The sequence below is a fragment of the Cryptomeria japonica genome, chromosome 3 (genome assembly GCF_030272615.1).
Source record: "Cryptomeria japonica chromosome 3, Sugi_1.0, whole genome shotgun sequence".
Lineage (NCBI taxonomy): Eukaryota > Viridiplantae > Streptophyta > Pinopsida > Cupressales > Cupressaceae > Cryptomeria > Cryptomeria japonica.
This window is the reverse complement of record NC_081407.1, coordinates 645,748,725-645,769,785: the sequence shown is the minus strand read 5'-3', so window position 1 is coordinate 645,769,785 and position 21,061 is coordinate 645,748,725. Positions and strand designations below refer to the sequence as shown.

At 34.8% G+C, this 21,061-nt stretch overlaps 1 protein-coding gene across 5 annotated transcripts in view; it reads left to right on the top strand.

Moving 5' to 3' along the window:
- The first annotated feature begins 18,241 nt into the window (after nucleotides 1-18,241).
- The window catches only part of LOC131027804 (uncharacterized), a 214,199-nt gene continuing 211,379 nt past the window's right edge, over nucleotides 18,242-21,061 (top strand). Inside the window, exons 1-2 of one of the 5 annotated variants that reach the window (XM_057957894.2) lie at nucleotides 18,242-18,430; nucleotides 19,148-19,226. The gene's annotated coding sequence lies outside the window, so the exon portion shown is untranslated. Of the gene's footprint in view, nucleotides 18,557-19,147; nucleotides 19,227-21,061 lie in introns of all 5 variants that reach the window. The other 4 variants (XM_057957892.2, XM_057957893.2, XM_057957896.2 and 1 more) reach the window with 4 other exon arrangements.

Below are 21,061 nucleotides of genomic sequence, written 5' to 3'. Positions count from 1 at the left end.
GATACATAATTCACTAACCTAAGGTTGACCATTACGAACAACTCACAGTGGCTCATTTCCTTAAGTTTAAACATCTAAATAACTGGCCAAGACACAGCACACAAGACATACTGACAACATGACTTAATGTACTTAGTTGCGACCACCATATAAAGCAAGGTAATCTTACGTACCAACACCTATCACAAAATTAACTTGAAATACGAATCTACGTTGAAGAACAGTATGGTCGGTATAACACAGAATTTTACACTTATTGACAAGTCTAAGAGTTTCAATTACTCTTGTTAAATACTATAGGTACGCCACCTTAATAATTTCCATTTATACAAGAGACGAAGATTAAAATAGATATATTTATTTCATCAAGGAAGTCTTACAACAAGACATAATACATTTCTTCATAGAATAATGTCTTTATTTTTATTTATTTATTTTTTTCACTAGAGTGTTACATCATTCTTCCGGAAAATATGGAGAAGTGCACTCATCAGACTCTACATGATCTAAAGGAGTATATCCTTTAGATTTGCTTTCACTCCGGGGAAAGTACCCCACAGACTCATTATCACTTAAGGGGGTATACCCCTCCGACGAGTCAGAACTTATAACTATTGGCTTTTCAGGCGAGCACTCTGGCTTGGGTTCTTTTCCTTTCTCAATGGTAACTTCTTTAATTGGACTTTGAATAGGACTTTTTCCTTTTTCTTTGCTCTCTTCTGGAGCTGGGTTCTCTTCAACACGGTTGTCATCCACAACGGGCTTGACAGGTGTCAAAGAATCCTTCTTCACTTTCAAGTAGTGAGCATAACCTGCTATGGATTTGCGTGTTGTTTGTTTAACTCGTACCATCTCTGTGACGTATCAATAGTAAACTATTACTTCCCAGACTCTCCTAGAGCTTCGTCTGATAAATCTTAATAACTAGGTTTTGAACGCAAACATACATTTCTTCCATATAATAACAAATATGCAATTTGAACTTAAACACTATTCCACTTCTATAGTCATAATGTAATCACAACTTCTATTCTATGATTTTATTTAACAATCCCTAACGATAAATAAAACATATTCATAACTATTTCATAAGCAAGACAATAAACATGACATATAACAGAGGTTGTAAATATTAACGATTGTAAACTAAGAAATTCTTGACCTATTTGAAGTGTTGATCAATATGCAAGACCTTAACGCCCACTCGCCGATAGATGTGCCTTGCTTGCGATCCTTTTCACCAATACTTCCAGCTCTATCAAGGAAACGGGCAAACAACTTTCTTGATACTATCAACCACTATCCTTTCTAAACATCTCACACTTGATACTATAAAAAAACACTATCCTTTCTAAACAACTCTCTCTTGATACTATTAAAAAAAACACTATCCTCTCTAACTCTATTCTTCTCTCTACAATCCTTCGTCCTTCCTTGGATGTCACAAAAGACTTCCCTCCCTTTCCTCTCTACTCACACCCCTATTTATACAAAAAAATCATCAATCGCTCTCCTAAATCTGGGGCTTAGTAATAGTTATCAACTAAAACTCTTTTACCTCTAATTCTTCTTCTTCCTCCACGTGAAGAGTCCATCTCCGGTTAACTATATTCTTTTACGCTCCTTGATTGTGGCTATGACAACTATCGGTTGGGTGGAGAGATCGATTCATTATTTCAAACACTTATGTGTTTGTAAACAACGACTTGTGCGTTTAATCTGCCAAGTCTGGAGTCCATTAAGGTTTATGATCCAGTCTTTACCTTACGTGCCAGTCTAATCCCCTCTTAATCGGTCAATCTGCTGTTAGATGCCAACGAACTGGAGCTCGTGGAGAAACTGGACGTGAAGAGGTGTTTTGTTTATCGCTTTGGACTGCGAGCCGTGTCATCCATTACTCGCTGACTGAAGTGTACACGCAGGAACCCTCACCTCGCTTGCTGGCTGCAGTGTTTAATGGAGGGAGTACGTGGTTAATGGAAGAGGAGGGTAGTCGGTGGTAATACCGTATATATATTCGTTCAAAAAGCTCATTAAATATAACATATCTGTAATTCTAACTTATACATGCGTAAACCAAAAACACAATAACCCGATGGGCGATATCAACTACTGATAATACGATCACCTTATCTTAACTCCAATAACCACTTATAAGTGACTATTGCCTTTCGAGTATATTATGTCCTTACATATATTCAAACGATCGAATCGCAACTATCGAGCTAACAAGCTAATAAAATTCATATCAACTCATACCAAGATATTAACTCGTCCTTTATAAACAATATTAAGTCACTAGATCACTTGATTCTTTTTCCTCCAATTACCAAAACTACTCTTATGGATGTAATAAACGTAACATTTACCAATGACATACAAAAATTGGGAACACTGGACATGCAAACTGAGCAAGCATCATGCGACTTTTATAAAGATCAAACAATAAAATATGAAGACCAAACCAATTGACAGAACGACTAACTGAAGGCACTCACCCGAGTCTAACTGACTAAAAATAGGGTCAACTACTATCTCCTTCACTTCCATCGAAAAATATAAGGCACGCTCAGACCTGTGTAGCTAGGTGGAGACGATACCCCGTACCTACCCGATACTTGTACCCGCAACATCTTGCATCACCGACCACTCATGCATATATACATATATAGAAATTTCAACATACACACCGATGAAGGAGATTCACGACGTTCCCTATCTCACCGAGATGAGTGAAGGAAAATCGTCCCCATGCATCCCATACACTCGCAGATACACAACACACAGTGCATAGATGAAGTAAAGCGTCAGTACATATCAATGAACCATATAATGCCATAAAACATAAGTACATAAATACTGCAAATAAATCATATGTCTCATAATCAGATAAAACATGGAACAATGTTATACAATTCTAAATAACCAATGATAATGTATCCACTGAGAATAATAAGAACAAAATATCAGTTCAAACGAGTAAGGGTACTACATGGATCAAGACTAATTTTGATGGGGCCTCTAAGGGAAGTCTTAGGAATGGTGGTTATGGGGGCATTGTCAGGAATTTTGCTGGAAGTTGCCTTGTGGTTGTTGCTGGCCCTTTGGGTAACCAAACTAGTCATTATGCTGAAGCCTCGACTGCCATAAAAACATTGATTATAGCTAAAAATCTCAATCATGATAATCTATGGTTGGAAGGAGACTCTCTTAATATTATTAAATGCCTTAAGGGAGAAGTTGAGCCTTCGTGGTCTATAGAAAATATAATTTTTAAAGCCAAAGAAATTATTTCTAGCTTTAAAACAATTATTATTGAGCATGCTTTCAGGGAAAAAAATGTCATAGCGGACGGCCTTGCTAACCTTGGCGTTATTTCTGAAGACCAAAGCATATGGAATGGGGAACATAATATCGATATTAATATTAAAGACCTCATTAGAAAGGACATATTTATGGGGAAAGAAGGATGACATGTTAATCATGGAAGTTTTAATGATTAATCATCAAATATTTAGAAAGGTAATGATAGCACGTCAGAAGGGCAGAGTGCTAAATAAGAATATAAAAATTTTGCACGCTTTGTGGGTGTGTATTTCCAAAAAGTCGAGTGTCATTAGGAAGATAGCTTTGAAGTTGCAAAAGCAGAGAAATAGTAGAATGAATTCTAAAATGGGAGGTGATCTTAGAAGAGAGGAACCTGATAATATTTCCAGATGGCGGGAGATGCCTAAGGTATGGACAAAGCTGGAGAAGGGTTTCATGACGCATTTCATGGAAAAACTGGTGGATTATGACAAAAACAGAGTTAACCTGGCGGTTACCAAAGTGACTGAAAACTAGAAAAATGACTCCTTCAAAATTCATGGTGTTAAATTCAAGCTGTACACAAACCTCATCTCTACGGTCACAGGTATGCCCCATTCTGGTCTCAATTTCTTTAGGGACCTGAAAGTGTCTAATAATGTTGTGAAGCTCTTTCCACGCAAAGAGAAGGAGAGAGCGAAATTAGGCAAAGTTTCTTGGGGGTATTATGATGCTTCTAATATTAATTTTTTTTGGGGTTGTGTGCTTAATGCTATTATGGAGTATATCACAGCGGAGAGTCATTTCAATAGGGTCCATACCTACCATTTTGTGCTTTTGAATCACTTTAGGCATGAGAAGAGGATTTCTCTTCCCTATTACCTTTTTAGGTCTCTGTCGCGGTCTTTGAACAAGCACAGTAAGAACCCCTCTTCTCATGTGCTTCATTATGACCTTATTTTGCTCATTCATGAGCATTGCAAGATTCTAGCAATTCAGGAAAATAAAAGGTTGTCGGTGTCACCGGGGAAAGGAAAGAGGAAAATTGAGGAATCTGGGCCTAGTAAGGATGAGTTGAAACAAAGTAAAAAGGTTAAAAAAGCCACAATGGAGAGAATTCAAGAGGACATGGATAAACAAAAGGATAGGGAGGTTGATTATGAGGATATGGGAAAAGAAGGAAGTGAGATGGAGACTGATGAGTCTGACGAAGAGGAGAGTTGGAAAGAAGAGGAAGTGGGGGAAGAGGAAGGAGGAACAGAGGATGTTTCTGATCAGAACAACCCTACCCACAGTGTGAGTACTAGTAATTTTAACAGCCAACCTATGGAGGAGCGGGACAACTAGATAAATAAGGAGGAAGAGGAAATGGAAACTGAGCAGAAAAAGGATAAGGAGGATACAAGAAGGGAAAAGGATAAAGTTGGAGATGAGATTATTTTGGATAAGCTCAAGAACCAGTATGAGGCTCGTCTGAGTTTTGATATGTGGGTTTATGAAAGAATTAATAAACTAGAAAAAAGCTAAGCAACGGGAAGAGCAGGGAAAGAAAGATGAAAGTAACCAGGAGCAGAGGAAAAAGATTATGGACGAAAAAGTGGAGAAGCTGGAAGCTCAGATCAGTAAGTTGGAGGAAGGAAAAACAACCATGAAGAACTTCCTGATTATGATTCTGGATATCCTCAACTCAGTGACCAGGAATATGGAGGAAATTGCCAAGTACTTTGATGGCTCCAGCACTTCCAAACCTGTTGTGGATCTTGATGTTGATGATGATGCTATTGAGGCTGGGAACATGGATAGTGCTCCTGGAGGTGCTGCCAAAAGGACTAGAGCGAGTATGAAAAAAGTTGCCTTGGCTTCTTCCAAGGAAATCCCAATGCTTAGGGATAATATCAAAGAAATGCAAGGGATTAGTGGAAAATTGGCTAATGCCCTTAAAAACATTAAGTAATTTGTCTTTTTTCTATTTTAGTTAGAAGTTGCTGGTTTTGTTGGGCTTTTGTGCTAGCTTTTGCCCTGTACTTTGCTGGTTTTTTTGCAGAATGTCTAGTCTTGCTTCTTAATGCTATTATCTTTTAAGGTTCTCTTGTAAAGGGTTTCGGGGTCCCTTCAAAACCTGTTTTTCCCGTAATCAAAAACTGTGTGATTATAGAGTTGACCTTACAACCATAGAAAAAAATTTAGGTGAGCAAGTGATTATATGCACGTGTGGCTAACAATTATATAAATTTAGGTGTATTAGTAATTGTGACAAATGCATGAATAGTATGAATGTATTGAGCTATATATTTAATCTTGCAATCAAGCTCCCTTCTGCCTTTACACTCGAGGATTGATTTTCAGCTAGCCCAAGGAAACCTTTTCATGCCTCTGTTACCTTTTGGGAGGCCTACGCCCCATAGAAATTGTCCACCTAAGACTATCCCTTAGAGAGTAGGTTCAATCGCAAGGTTAAGCTTTTGGCTCTTCTAGAGTGGTGTCTCACCGATGGCTCATGTTGCCCCACCCCCCCCCTGAAAGAGGGTCTTCAACACCTTCCACCTAAGCTACACAACAAGAGCCCAAAGTCAATCCTAGGGAACAATAAAGGGCAAAAGCACAATGTTGTGTCACACTTTTATAAAGGAAGTGGCTAACACAAGTAAAACTATTTAACTTTGACCACATAAAAGTGGCGTTTCTATATTGAATTTCAAAATGATGTAAACTGATCAAATGTAGAAATATTAATGAAATTTATGTTTGTTATTTTAAAAAATAAATAAATAAATTGATATTTTTTTAATAAATTCAAAGACAGATTTTTTATTACTGTAAAATATTGAAAATCAGGAGTTCTAGTCGATGTCACAAAAAAAAATGAAAACGATCTTATTTTTTTCTGATTTTTATTTTCCAAATAGAGGGCATATATATGCAGTGTTAAAAAAAATTTAAAAAAATTGATGTATATTTTTCCTGTAATAATATTTTGAAGTCCAACATAGCTAAATTTGGTAGTTTTCATTCGGCGTCACCTTTTGACTACTAAGTTTATCATTATATAAAAAAAACCCTTTTGGGGAAGATTCTCTCATCTAGTGAAAAATATTTTTTGTTAATTTTTTTAATATTTAAAAAAAAAATTCTAATCAAGTTTTTTTTGAACTTTAAAAACCTACTTGCAATGTTTAATTAATAAAAAATATTAAAAAATAATCAAAATACTAAAAAAAAAATATATGGCCAGATTCGTGACTTCGAGCTCTCAAAAAGGGTATTTTTTAATTTTTGTAAAAAAAAAGTTTGCCTGAAGAAAAATAGGGCAGAAGTTAATTTTTTTTTAAATGCAAAGTTTTTGATCTTTTTGGTGCCACATCACATGACACCTAGGCTATTCTGGTTGAATTGAGTTCGACCGAACTCAGTCCAGCTGGACTACCTTAGTTCAGCAGGATTTAGTCTGGCCGAACTACTTCATGCCAGATTGGGTCCCCCAGCCGACCAGGTGACAAAGTTTCTTTTTTTTTGGTTTTTTTGTTGTTGTCTTTTTCACAAATTCAATCGACTAGGTTAACAGGGTTAATTTGAAGGTCATTTAAACGTATTTTTGTGGATGACTTTTAAAAGGTATTCAAGAACACCATGGGATGTGTTGATCTCCTCCCACCCTGCAAGGGTGGGCTCATTTAATATTTTTTAATGTTAATTTTAATTTATTAATAGAAATAATATTTTAATATTTATATTATGTGTGTAATTGGATGTAAAAATAAATTGGATAAAAGTGACACAACATTGAGTTTTTACCCATATTTTCTTTTAAATAATGCTAAAAAATTATAAAATTTGTCTACACGTACATGTTTGTCTTTTCCTTTCTAGTTTAATTAGGCTCACATCTTTATTTCATTTCGGGGTTAATTAACTTGCTTGAAGTGTCTTGTGCCTTTGGTATGCTTTGTGTTTAGATAGAACCCTAAAGATGATAACAAAAGTATTCGACCTCCCCTCTTCTTCCATTGGACGTTGGGTGTAAGAGAAATTGTTATCATCTTCTTTTTAGGTAGAAGGGCTTGCCCTCTCGAGAAGGCCATAAGGCCGGGTGAGAGGGAAACAACCCAAGTGATACTTCTTCCGCCTGCTATAAAATTAATACGTTAGGCGAAAGTTGCGACGACTTAGTGAAGTTGGCCTATCCGATAGGATCCCTCAGTATCCACACTTGTGTGAGATGCGTGAAAATCCTCTTACGAGGACTAGGATAGATTCTTAAATGGACCACCTCCACATTGATAGGCACCAAAGACCACTAAATTTCCCTCACTAGACACCTTAAAGTAGTGGCCCACCCTTTTTTTGATCGAGCATCGCGCTAATTTCAGTGCAAGGGGATAACTGGTTTTCTCCCCAAGATACTCACCATAAGGCTCTTGTGAGATCAGGCAGAAATCCTCAACTTATCATAAGCTACTTGTAGCTTTCTGAGGAGAGGGTGATTGGGTCATCCTTCTAGTCCTGGAGGCCCCTAGTTGTCCTCTCAAGAAAAAGGCAAAATTAATGAATACACCCCTCAAGGTGTCCCTGCACTTGAGCTTACGAAGATTCGAGGTTGTGGGCTGAAGTTACCGCCATGAGAACATTGACATTAGGATAAGAAAGTGTTTGATGTCAATTGTGTTTAGACCTGTAGAAATTAGGTTGAATTTGGCCCATGAAAATACACATTGACGTTAATTTTTTGGATTATCACTAGTTGTAACAAGCATTGTGTCTTTTTGTTTGCAATGTTTGATCTAATTGGCTACAAAAAAATTAAGTATGTGTATCTATGTATATATTTATGTACATGTGTGTATGTGCGTGTATGTGTGTGTATGTGTGTGTATGTGTGTGTATGTGTATGTATGTGTGCATGTATCATGTATGTCTATCTACATGTGTGTGTGCATGTGTGTATGTGTATGTGTATGTGTATGTGTATGTATGTATGTATCATGTACGTTTGTCTACATGTGTGTGTATGTGTATGTGTATGTGTATGTGTATGTGCATGCATGTGTGTGTTGTGTATGTATGTATGCCATGTATGCATGTGTGTCTATGCAATGCATATATGTATGTGTATGTATGTGTGTATGTGTATGTGTGTGTGTGTGTATGTGTGTGTATGTGTGTATGTGTATGTATGTATATGTAGGTATATGTATGTGTGTACATATGTTTGTATGTATGTGTGTGTGTTTGTATGTCTGTATGTATGTGTATGTATGTATATGTATGTGTGTACATATGTTTGTATGTATGTGTGTGTTTGTATGTTTGTATGTATGTGTATGTATGTATGTGTGTACACGATATGTATGTGTGTGTGTGTGTGTCTATGTGTGTGTACATATATGTATGTATGTGTGTGTATATTTAATGCATACATGTACATGAATGTGTAGATGTATGTATATGTGTATATGCATATGTGTATGTGCGTGTATATGTGTGTATGTACATATGTGTGTGTGTGTGCATGCGTGAGTATGTACATGTATGTGTGAGTATGTGTGTATGTGTATGTGTGTGTATGTCTATGTCTATGTGTGTATATATGTGTGTATATATGTGTGTATATATATGTGTGTATGTGTATGTGTGTATATGTATGTGTGTATGTGTAAGTGTGTATATATGTGTATATGTATATATATATACGTGTGTATGTGTATGTGTATGTGTATGTGTATGTGTATGTGTATGTGTATGTATGTGTGTATGTGTATGCGTATGTATATGTGTGTATGCGTATGTGTATGTGTATGTGTATGTGTGTATATATATGTGTGTATGTGTGTGTATGTGTATGTGTGTATATGTGTATATGTATGTGTGTATGTGCGTATACATTGTATATATATGCGTGCATGTGTATTTGTGTATATCTATGTGTGTATGTGTGTGTGCGTGTGTATGTGTATGTGTGTATATGTGTGTGTATGTGTATTTGTGTGTGTGTGTGTGTGTGCATGTGTGTATGTATGTATGTGTATGTATGTATATGTATGTGTGTACATATGTGTGTTTGTATGTTTGCATGTGTGTATGTATGTATGTATGTATGATACGTATGTGTCTATGTGTCTATGTTTGTGTGTGTACGTGTGTGTATGTATGTATGTATGTATGTGTGTCTATGTAATATGTATGGTTCTTATACAACGTATGGACTAATTAGACCAGTTAAGTGGACCATTCATTATCAATTAACAAGAGAGTCATTATCAGCTAAGTATATTAGTTAAGTGGACCATTTAGGTTCATTTTGTAGGTGGACTTGACAAGTAGAATAACTTTTAAACGTGTATGCATATTTAAAGTTGGGTCCAATTCACTTGATATATATGTGCATGTGGGCATGTGTATTTAGGGGTCTACAGATTTGGATTGCTTCTCGATAGCAATTTGTCAAATGGGCAATAAAAGGACTAGATTATGAAAGTATGATCAAATAAAAGAGACAGAAAAAAGGGTTACAACACTTGCTCAACAACAAGTTCCCATTGACGATGAAGTGGTCGCAATTTAGGAAAAACAAAAAATTGGTCCTAGTCAATCCATAAATTTTTTCTTTGGTATGGCCAATTTAATGGAGATGGATGAAAATGCTCTTTTCAATGAGATTTCAGCTGAGGATATGGTACCAAAAAAAAACATTAAAATTACACTGCAAAAAATATGGGATGAATATTTCCAAGATAAATCTCTAATTGGAAGAGCACAATTGTTTGCAAAGTTATTTAGGAGAAAAGAAATGACACCCATTTTGGAGTTGTTGGGTGTTGATAGCAAGAAGAAATCATTAGACGAATCAGTAAATCAGATAGTGCTTGAAAATTTGCAAGAAGCTCTGAAAAGTATTGAGAGCACAAGTCGAGCTGTCGATTTAAGTTCTGCTTGGAGAGCATTACTGACTATGATTTCTAGTAAGAAATTATCACATAGAAGACAAACTCAACCAATTGCCCAATTATTGAATGTCTCTAGAAGAACTATCCAGAGATATATTAGGAAAAGAAACCAGATGGATGAGAATATTGAAAAGAATTGGGTCAATATTTGCAAGGTTTCTCGAAAAGATAAAATTGTTGAAGATGTAAAAAGACTTGTTATTGAATATTGGACCAGTCACTCTCGTGTTTCTTCCAATTGAATAGACACTATACAAATTAGAGATGGAGATGGTACAAAAATTTCACATCCAAAACAATTTATAGACACAACACAAAGCGAACTGTTTGAAACAAGAATTTCCAGATGTCAAGATATGTCAAATGATGTTTGAGGGATTACGACCATGTTTTGTGCGTATGAATAAGGTACGCAAAACTTGTTGTCGAAATCACGTTGAATTTCAATTGCACCTCCAGTCATATAAAAAGGCAATGGCAAAAACTAATCCAAATGTAGTCATCCTTGCAAGTACAACACAATTTGTGAAGTCTATTTTATGTGATAGATTAGAAGGTTCAGATGAGTTCACTGTACAATGTATAAAAAATGAATGTGTTGATTGTAGAGATTTGAAGAAATTTGTACAAATTGAGAACGTTGATCTTTCAGTGCAAGTTCTGTGGAAGAGATTTGAATATGAGAAATATTAGACAAAGTCAATTGCTGAATCGAAAAAATTTATGTTAAAAGAGAGTGAATTGCCTTGCAAAGAGTTTATGTGCAGATTTCAGAATATGATATATCCACATATCCAACATTGTCATGGTGCAAGATGACAAGCTAAACAATTTCGTATCTAAAAAAAATGCTTTCGTCCAGGTTGTATTCTCTCAATAGTAGACTTCTCTGAGAACTATACATTCAGTCCTCACACAAAGATTCAAAGTCAATACTATCATTCTGAGCAGGTTGCAATTTTTGTACAAGTTTTGTATAGACATGCAAAGTTTCAGGTGGATAGTGTAGAATGTGGTGAAGATTAACACATTATCATTAAGGAAGTTCATTTTTATATCAATGATGATACTTGTCATGACAGGAGTTATGTAGCACATTATTTTGAGATTTTTTTTGAAAATATCATATAGCGTTAGATAAATGCTTCACAACATTGGATTTGGTCTAATGGATGTGCTGATAAGCGTAAAAATTGATTAAATTTTATGTAGTCTTTTAAATTAACTAGTATAATTAAGTTTTTAAAACTAATATATTAGATTTGATTGTAACTTCACAGGACAATTTAAATTTGCAAAACTGTTCAATTGGTTGTCACAACAACATGCTAAATGTGGTCTAAAGTTTTTGTGGAACTTTTTTGAGTGGACATGGAAAATGAGAGCATGATGGAGCAGGAACATGTGTGAAGCGTGCACTTCGCCAACATGAACTTGGAGGTACATGTTCAACGTATATTTGTGTACTTCGTTCAAGAAATCTCTATTTACTTGACTATGTATCTTATGGGTCGGAGTTAAATTGCTAAAATAAGTTAATGTGTAGTTAACAACATATGAAATTCAAGTGAGATAGTAGAATGGTGTAAAAGTCATTTTGGTGCTCATGACATGACATACAACAAATGTTATTTTGGGGAAGTTAAAGATATTGATCGATCCAATCCTTATAATAATCAAACAATTAATGGTATTAGAGGTTTGCATCAAGCGATGACTATAGGAAATAGCAAACCTCTTGTGATTCAAGTAAGAGAACTTAGAACTTGTTTTTCTATTGTAATTGCATCAAGAAAATAAGTCATGTATACAAAAAATAACAAAGCTGTTGTGATTTAGATAAGAGAAAAATCATGTTTTTGTGTTGATTGCATTGAAAACAATGCAAATATTCAACAATGTTAGAACATTAGAGATGGATTTGTTTCAGAGTGGGACATGAAACAATTAGTCCCAATGCATCCTTATGAAGACAATGACATTGTAGATATTCATGATCCTCTATATTCAGCTGATTATGAATGCGTGTCTAAATTAATTGTGCCAGGTACACTTGCATTTTATTTAAATATCCTTACGTATTTTCATATACTTTGTTTAAATTTAAATTAAATTTGAATTCTTTATACATTATACCATACACTTTATAATTTAATTGTTTGTAATTTATGGTGTACAGGTGATATTTTTGCCGTACTTGCAAATCCTAACAATGTAGAAGGTGTTGACTATTACCTACTAAGATGCACTAAACCAAAATGTAAATTGTCAGAATCAGTGGAAGATGTTGATGGGCAACAATATCCCACTGAATTAGTCATTGTTGCAGGTACTTATTATTAACAAACCAAGATAGATAACAATGGTGTTACATTTACTAAATATATGTCTGGCCAAAAGGTTTTGCATTATAGTCACTTAGTTATAGCAGCAAGATTACATTTAGAAACTTTACCAAAAAGAGGTTGTGGCCCCCAAAAGTGGAGGTTGCCTATCGAAGATCATGAAAGGATATTAGAGATAGTAAAAGACAAAGAAGATTCAAATTTTATGTACCATGAGATCACTTAACTTATTAGTTCAAGTGAACTCATATTTTTTTGACCATGATACATGTATATATATGCATATATGTATGTACGTTTGAGTTATTTTTTTGCATCATCATACATATATACATATGTACACATGTACATTTGAGTTATTTTTTTGGATCGTCATACATATGTACGCATGTACATCTGAGCTATTTTTTTGGATCGTCATACATATATACATATGCACACATGTACATTCTAGTTATTTTTTGCAATATATACATATGTACAAATGTACATTTGAGTTAGTTTGTTGCAACTGCTTTGAAATCAAAATTTGCTCAATTTGTTCATAAATTGATCCTTACATAGTCTCTAAAGGCAAAGAGTGAAAATTTACCTATTTATATTCGCCATGCTATCTTTACTTTTTTCTCTATTTGAACTTTCATTCAATTTCTTCTTTACATGACTTCCCATATGCCCTTTTTTACTAACCATACATTCAATAGTTAAATTGTCTTAATTATCATTCTAATGATAATTAAACAAGTTTTAAATTATAATTAATCTATCTAATATATCTTCTACCATTGATTGAGTAAATCAATCAAACAAGACCTTTTCTTTGAGCAATTAACGTTTCCCCTAAAGTTCCACCTTAAATAAATAACTTAAATTTTATATATTCAAGTTCATCAAGCACATTATCAAAAAATTAATAAATTACTATATTTATTTAATTCCTTACTATTTTCACTTTTGGAATTTCAATAAATTAACTTAATTAATCATTGACATAATTTCAAAAGATGATTGATTAAATTAATTTCAAAAGATGATTGAATTCCTTATGACAAATGATTATTTTAATTTATGTTATTAATGATCTTACATAAATATTGAAATAACAATCTATATAGTAATTCAAATTTAATTTCATTTGATATTCATTTCAAGTGAAAAACATTCATAATTTTGAATTATATCTATATTTATAAGATGTGTTTATGTCAATAATATCATCATTTTCCAAAAAATAAAGTTTCAAATATAATATTCTATTCATAAAATAAATTAAAATTATTTAATTGATTGTTATTTATTACTCTTGAAAATATTGACATGATTGTTTTTTAATCAACAATTCTACTAACTAAATATAAAGATTTATCATCTAGAGTAACATGATCAATTCTATGTAACTTGAACTAATTATAAAAATATAGCATGAGCTCATAAAACACGTAATGAACAAAACAATGATTAAAAATAAAACAACATCACATGTCAGATAAACAAAGTGTCAAATAAAACATGCATGAAACAACATACTAGTGTACAATAAAATATCACATGTATATCTGCAACATATATGTATAAAATGTGTGCACTGTACATATAATCTCATCAAACAAGGATCATAAACTATGTTAGTGGGCCCTCCACTGATCGATGTCCTGAATGCTATCTTTGCACGGGAAAGTACATGTACACGTAACCACATGTATATATATAAGTATGCAAATTTTACCTGGTTTGATCCATCATCTGCACCATCAAAGCGTGCATGCGCCACAAGAGTCTTAGATGAAGAACTCAAACATGGTCCACAAACCTGGATCATATATATATATATATATATATATATATATATATATATATATATATATATATATATATATATATATATATATATATATATATATATAAGATAGGTACATCTATTTAAATCTTAAAATACCTGATTGTGACCATGTGTAGGAGTAGAAGGAGGCTGCAAATCTCCTAATGTCTCCAATGGAATACGACGTTGTATATAATTCTAAATTAAAATTCTGTTAACAATCTTGAAGTTGAAATCCACTATTTAAAATCAATTAAATAATATGACCTTACAGAAAAAACAATGCGTACTTGACTGTGACCATGTGTAGGAGCAGAAGAAGGTTGCAAATCTCCTAATGTCTCCAATGTAATAGGATGATCTATATAATTCAAAACTCAAATTGTGTCAACAATTTTGAAGTTGAAATCCGCTATTTAAAATTAATTAAATAATATGATCTTACAGAAAAAACAATGCGTACCTCATGAGACTCGAAGGCTCTCCTGATCCTATTGGCCTCAAATGAATGGAAGGACACGTGGTCAACGTCTATATCCAAAGATGCATCCTCTAAGTCAACAAGTAGACTAGTATAGTGACCATGAACTCGAGCAGGAGGTGTAAAAGTAACAGGCGGTAGCGGTGTATGTCACGGTGGCTTAGGTGTCAGATCGACTGGTGTAGGCTAAGGAGTAGGTGTGAGATCAACATATATATGTGGTGGAGGGGTTATAGGATGCATTGGAATTCCCTCCTCTCTCCCCATATCACCTTGAGATGCTCTACCACCATGGCTCCTAGATCCACCTCCGTGTACATGTTGTCTCGCCTATGTCAACACATCCTCAAGTGGGATCCCAATATAAGAAGAAATAAATGTGTAAGAATCCAAAAAATCGCTAGACAATAATGCACTCATCTGCTGCAAAGGATCAACCTCTGTCAATCGCACAACGTCAAGTGGAGATGGTATGTCTACACAGATGTAAGGATCAGTGCCACTGCTCGATGTCACATCTATAGCCTGCAGAATGGTAGTCTGCGACTGCAACAAATATCTCTTGACATGATCATATGACATTTGACCGACCCGAGTGACAATGTGTGCAATGTTGGAGAAGATTTGTCGTTTGACATCGTCTGCTGTTGCATCTGCTACCTATGATAATTCCAAACATTTTGGTAGAACCAAAAGGTTTGGACACACTAATGCTCGTTTATTAATGAGCGTTGGTGCATTAGGTGGTCTATATTTATCACTCATCTTCCCTCTCCCCTACCCAACATTCACTGGTATAGCTGTATAATCTACATCTAAGCCCATATGAAACTCTGCAAACAATTGTTTGCAGTAATAAAGTGGCAACTCATCCTTTTGTGGCCACGTATAATGAGTTGCCAACCATCTAGGATATATGAATGGAGACACAATCAGATCAGTGCATCTAGTTACTAAATAGCCCCTAACCTTACGCTGACTCCCTACATAATGGGGGAACACGGTGAGGACCAATGTGGAAGATACATCCCTATTGATGGTTTTCCATTCCACCATGCCAGTCTCACTACGAGAAAGGGAGGCATAGAAAGAATCGACAGATGTATCAACATATGCATTGTATGATCAAACAATGTCAATCATACACGTCAACTCATCCCTAATAATCTGCACCCTTTCCTTAATTGGTTGGGGAGGGGTGGTTTGTAATGTAGTCTGAAGATGTTCTACTGCACGTTGTAGGGCCTGAATGGTTTCAGCAAAAAGCCGAGCCCTGGCAGCACTGCCATTGGAGGGCATTCAACCAAACTGTGTAGATGTCTGGTCACCCTCGCAATGAACACTACCATTAGATGGATGATTGACAATGTGGAAAATATTTGCATGTGTAGTTATAAAAGCAAGAATTTAAAAAATAATTATTCAAAACTATTTTAAAATAATTCAAACTAATTTTGAAAACTATTTAAAACTAATTTAAACATATTTGAAAATAATACAATTGTAATTTAAAGTACAATTCGAAGTAATCGAAACATTTGATACAAATTACTTTAAAAAAACATTAAAATTAAATACATACACATACACATACACATACACATACACATACACATACACATACATATACACATACACATAGAAACACCCACATACATATACACGGACACACACATACATGTACATACACACATACACCTACATACATAAATGCACACATACACACATTAACAAACATACATACATATACACATACAGACACACACATACACCCACACACACCCACATACACACGTACACACGTACACATACACATGCATGCATACATGTACATACACATACACACACATACATGCACATACACACACATACACACATATACACACATACATACACACGTACAGTCTTCTGCTTGGATGTTATCCGTAACCTTTATGTATATGATTTATTGGGAGGGACTTTGATAGTTCGTGCCCCTACACATGTCCTTTTGATACGCTTGGAGATGCAGGGCCTATTGCCAGATGTTTATCCCTACTACATTCATTGGGTCGATAATCTAAAAACACCTCTAGCTCTTGTTTTTCGAACTATTCAATTGATTCTCTACGACTATTGAGTGTACGTGTGTATGTATGCGTGTATATGCATGTATGTGTGTGTATGTGTATGTACATGTATGCATGCATGCATGTGTGTGTGTGTGCGGCGCGCGCGCGCGTATGTGCATACGTATGTATGTATGCATGTGTGTATGTGTGTATGTATGTATGTAGGTGTATGCACGTGTGTATGTGTATGTACAAGTATGTGTGTGTATGTACAAGTATGTGTGTGTATGTGTGTATGTATGTCTGTATATATGCATGTGGGTGTATGTATGTATGTATGTGGGTATGTATGTGGGTATGTATGTATGTATGTATGTGGGTATGTATGTATGTGTGTATACACACACACATACATAAAACACACACACACACACATGTATGTGTGTCACACACATACATACACATACACACATAAACACACACACACATATACATACATGCATACATACATACATACATACATACATACACATACACCCACATACATATATACAGACATACATACACAGATACACACACATACCCACACATACATGTACATACACATACACAAATGCATACATGCATACGTGCATACACCTACATACACACACACACACATACACCCGCATACACATACACACACACATACATACATCCGCATACACATATACACACATAAACATACACGTGCATTACATACACATACCCACATACATACACACGTACATGTAAATGTGTATGTGTGTGTATATGCGTGTGTACATGTGCACATATGTGTGTGTATGTGCATGTATGTATGCATGCATGCATGCATATATGTATGTGTGTGTATGTATGTATGCGTATATGTATGCATGTGTGTTTATGTGTGTGTATGTATGTATGTAGGTGTATGCATGTGTGTATGTAGGTGTATGCATGTGTACATGCATGTTTGTGTATGTGTGTATGAGTGTATGTATGTTTGTTTTAACCTTCTACAATTGATTCTACCCTACCTTTAAGATGTGACTATTTCTTGAATGATATAGCATATATATATTATCTCAATCAGCTATTTCCGGATCACACTCTGTGATATATATATTATTTTGATTAATATAAATCTGTGTTTCATTTTATTTTATTTTTAAAAAGAACAAAACTAAAAACTTATCCGGAATTAAATAAATAATAAACAGTGACAATATAAAAGAACAATTATTATTTTAGTAAAAACACACTCATCCTTTTAAGGGTAAGAGAAGGAATAAAAGTGTTTCAATCCTCCGAATCGAACGAGCAAATATTTACTCTGGACTTATATGTGCAAGGGGCGTCTCTGTTTGGCGGACTACTAATACACCCTTCTCTTTATTTTCCTACAAATTGTTCATGGTGTTGTCCTTCACCGGGTGCCGTGGATGTAGAAAAACTTAGCACAAAGTTCATCTTCCCCGGCTGCGGTGGGTGTAGAAAATCTTCGCGCAAAATTCACCAGGCTGCGATGTAAAGAAACTTTCATTTTGAGTTCTTTTCTCTTCACATTTTCATTCCTTTTGTGAATTGCAGTGCACTGCATGCTTTTTTCGGTAATGTCATGTTTGCTATGATATTTTTTTTCAATAATTTGTTACTTAGTGTTGAATCCGAGGCAAATTTGTTTCTTCTCTACTGTAATTAAGAAGTTTTTGGTAACGCTTAGAGGTTAGAAACATTCTAATTCGTTACAATCATAAAACCCTCGAAACCTTGTTTCCAGCCTTTTTGATATCATAAATGTTACGGTAATGTTACTAACCTCGAAACAATTACTGAGTTTTTTAATTTGTTTATCTTACACTTGCAAGCTCTTCCCAGCCTGCGTGTGGATTGGTCGATCTTTAAGCTTGTTATAATTGGTTATGGAGCCACTGAAGTGTGGTCCTTGACAACTCATTCTACATATAATGATTGTTGCAGATTTATGTTAAGTGGATTAAAACATGTTATGTGGTTTGTTCATGGTCCTTAAGCTGAGTGCCTAGATTTTCTGGGCAGTGGTTATTTTTTGGTTCTCTATGTACTCATCTTGCACAAAATGACCATCATTTTGGTTATCTTATCACATTCTTCTAAAGAATGATGCAAATTAGTCACGATATAGGTCCATTATTAAATTTATATTTATTTGACGCTGGAAGGAAGAAGAGCTACAATACAAGGAGCGGTGGAGTTACAGTGGCACTTCTTAGATTGAAAGGCTTCCAACAACTTACAATGGTAAGCATTGCATCTGCAACACAATCCTGTTTTTCCCCCTCTTGTCATCAAGAACTTGTTTTCTATCAATTATATTTGTCTTTTTATCTTTTGAAGAGAAAAACTGATATTTTTCTGCACTGAAATGAAAGCATGGATGAAGGGGGTTTGATTCTACAGGCAGTCATATTATTGTTTTTGATTCATGTTGGATTTTAGGGTATTCGAGGAATATTTAATCCTATTTCTTTCACATGATGAAGACTTGAAATAGATTTGGCATGATTAAAATATGATTGTGGGGAAATTGGAAAAAAATGATTTTTATATTTGTACTATATCATCATTGTAGGCCCCTAGTGTTTAGCTTGAGAGGTGGAGCTGGTAGCAATAAAGCACATTATGCTTCCCCTAGTCTTGTATTCATGTCTTGGTTTTCATACGGTGTGTAGCTTGCGGCTGTTATACAATTTCTAGGTTAAAGGGACTCGTCTTGTCCTTGATTGTCATAATTGGCTGATCCAGGTTACAGGGCTCTGATTTCTGGGTATGATATATGTATGTATGAATGAATCAATCACTGTAGTGGGTCCTGCTGATGCATGTTTTATGACACTCACCAACACAAAATAAAATAGCAAGTATTCTATCCTCTCTTGAACAAGGAAACCTCAAATGCTAAACTTCGTGATCAAATAAGGCAATCCCAAGGTTTACAATGCGAACAATCAACTTTATGTTGGATAGACTCAGTGAATTGATGTGATATTGCTAGTTACACAAAGGGACTTACACAATCGTTCTACGACTTTATCAATTCTTTTCCTTAGAATGGTGTATGATTTTGCAATAAGGTTCTCCAACTAATTCTTTGAAAGATCTTTTGAAATAAAATGCAAAAAGATAAGGGCTTAGAAATCTAATCTACTTCTAACAATGCAAGAAACTATTGATGATTTAGTGAAACCAGACCAAGCTTTGCTTCACCATGAGGAAACAACTGCACAAAGATGAAGCAATCTTCTGTGATGAATCCTTGCCGGTTCAATTCTTCAACCTGCTGTAATTTTGTAATTCTTTTGTATTTTTGATTATTAAAGATGGTCTTTCAGAAATAGACAGAAGTTCCAGAAAGGGGTTTCTTAATTTTCAACGCATATTGAAAATAATACATGAAATAATCAGCTGAAACAATATATTGGAGATTTTAGAAGCATACCTGTAGGTCCTTAGCCAATTTATTGAAATGAAAAGATTATATCAGCAACTTACAAAGTTCTGATTTTTATTCAGGAAACAATTCAGATCTGCTCTTATTTTAATAACAAGACGCCCAAACAGTAGAAGATGGTGCCAATTTAATGAGCAAGCTGTGTGTTTGGGAAAGGAGGCCTCCAAACCATAGAAAATTATTAACAATAATAGTAAATAAGAAAACCTACAACAGATCTGCCCTGTAAGAAGCCAAATCTGCCTGCAATCATCACCAATTTGACTTTTGAATGAAGCCAACCATAGCTGCAACAATTCAACTGATCTTTCATAGTCTCACCATTACCATGCACTGAAGAATAGACGTTCTGCAATGAAGAATCCAGTCTGAAACCCTCAAGCTCGGAAACCGAGAGAGGAAGAGATATCAAATGATCAACAAATTAATGAGTTTGGTTTCTCAAGGGGGCGACTTTAGGCAAAAACCCACGATTTTAAATTAGGGTTGCTTTTAGGGTTTGAAGTATATCATTAAGTGTTAAAACACTTTTAATATGGGCGCCCAACTATGGAGAAAAATAATAAGTCACTTAAATAACTTTAAGTGAAATATTTTTAAAAAAAATCAATGTGACTTTATAATA